Below are 2,412 nucleotides of genomic sequence, written 5' to 3'. Positions count from 1 at the left end.
GGAGCCTGATGTGGGACTCGATCCCAGGACCCTGGGATCATGACCTGAGCCGAAGGCAGCTGCTCAACCAACTGAGCCACCCAGGCGTCCCGAGATTCTATATTTCTAATGAACTTTTACATGAGGATGAAATTACTGGTCTATGAGGATGAAATTACTGGTCTATGGACCACAGTTTGAACAGTGAAGATAGAGGTCTCTGGTGTTCAAACTTATCTACATATCATACTTTCCTGGATATTTGAATCCCTTGTCCTGAGATTCTAATCTAATTGGTATGAAATGTGGCCTGTATGTAGGTACAACAGAATTTGAGAATCACTGATAAAGGTCAGGGCTAATGTATATCATAGTGTGAAAGTGGCAGTGAGAATAGGTAAAACTGGCTCCATTCGGGATCTCCTGGTATCAGATGTAGAAGGAAAATCCCCAGAATCCTGTACTGGAAAGAACCTGGATTTAGCTACAGCAAAGAGTAGAAGAAGGAAGGGTGGGTAGGAAAATGTGAGGGGCTTCTTCATGGGTGTTGGATGCGGATGAGGATGAGAAGCACAACTGGATCAACTGGATCAACTCCTCCAGTTTACACAGCTAGAGTTAGAGGCCATCTTTGCTGGGCTTCCCATTGGAATATTATTGAGCAGGTCTTTTTCTGTCTCCAAAGAGGTATCCTCAGCCTGTCCAGGAAGGAATGAGCCAGCTATTCCTTTTTAAAATTATTTTTTATAGCTTCTGGATTTATTTCCTAAGACTTGACAGGATGAAACTAGATTGGCTGGGTGTCAAGAGTTTTTTTTTTTTTTAATTTATTTTTTATTTTCAGCATAACAGTATTCATTATTTTTGCACCACACCCAGTGCTCCATGCAATCCGTGCCCTCTATAATACCCACCACCTGGTACCCAGACCTCCCACCCCCCACCCCTTCAAAACCCTCAGATTGTTTTGCAGAGTCCATAGTCTCTCATGGTTCACCTCCCTTTCCAATTTCCCCCAACTCCCTTCTCCTCTCTAGCTCCCCATGTCTTCCATGCTATTTGTTATGCTCCACAAATAAGTGAAACCATATGATAATTGACTCTCTCTGCTTGACTTATTTCACTCAGCATAATCTCTTCCAGTCCCATCCATGTTGCTACAAAAGTTGGGTATTTTTTAAAAAAAACTGATTCTTGTCTTTCTTTCTTTCTTTTTTTTAAAGATTTTATTTATTTATTTGACAGAGATCACAAGTAGGCAGAGAGGCAGGCAGATAGAGAGAGAGGTGGAAGCAGGCTCCCTGCTGAGCAGAGAGCCCGATGTGGGGCTTGATCCCAGAGTCCTGGTATCATGACCTGAGCCAAAGGCAGAAGCTTTAACCCACTGAGCCACCCAGGTGCCCTGTGTCAAGAGTTTTTGCCCCCAAGAATTGATTATTAATAATTATTGGTCACCTTCTTATGATGTATATGAAATAATCGATTGTTTTATATTTTTCTCCAGATATTATAATAAAAACAAATGGCAGAATGTAGCAGCCATGGCTAAATTGTCACCACTTTGAAGATATACATGAATGTGAAGTCAAAGTCCATAAAGCAGAATGTCTGTCTGAAATTATATATAATTCAAAAATCAAAATTCTCTAATTATATGTGATATATCCTAGTGATGAAATTCTACTGAGATTCTTATAATTTACTTTTAATCAGTAAAGAAACACTCTTATATATGTCTCTTAAATATATGTATTTGTATTGTAAAATAAGAACAAATAGCTTATATTAAAAGACTGTACACTAAACAAATGATTTCAGTTATTTATAAAGAGCAAAGTACCAGGCTACTGTGTAACTCCCTTTGTTTTTTTCCCCCAGAGTTTGTCCTCTATAAGGATTAAAAGTAGTAAAGTTGAAGTACTAAAAATGAAAATGCTTATATTACGAGCTATTTTTAACAGAACTTAATTGAAACCACATGAGTGAGAGACCTAATTCCAGGTCTGACTGAAAGAAACTCTATACTCAACTTTGCTGAAGCAGGGAATTTATAATATGTACAATCAATCATACACTAAGTTTTTGATGTATTACCTCATTCTCAAACCTTCTTTAGCTAATACTGTCTGTAAGATTTTATGTGTTTATTCATGTGAGATATTATTTGTGGTGGTGTCTCTACACTGCTCTTCCTAAAAAACAGCAGTCCTGTTGTCAGTGAACATAGTACAATTATATAACTCTTATAATTTTGAAATTTTAACTCTTGATGGTTTACTAATGTTATTATACATAAAAGTAAGAGTCAGATTTTCAAAGCTGCTCAGTAAGAAAGAAAATTCTAAAATCAATGAATTAATTTGAGATTTTGTAAAATATAGCATTCATTTTTAAAATGGAGTTCCATGAAGATACTCTTTTTTTTTTTTTTTT

This window comes from Mustela nigripes, chromosome 12, assembly GCF_022355385.1.
Source record: "Mustela nigripes isolate SB6536 chromosome 12, MUSNIG.SB6536, whole genome shotgun sequence".
Classification (NCBI taxonomy): Eukaryota; Metazoa; Chordata; class Mammalia; order Carnivora; family Mustelidae; genus Mustela; species Mustela nigripes.
The sequence above is the reverse complement of the archived record's forward strand: the minus strand, read 5'-3'. Positions refer to the sequence as shown.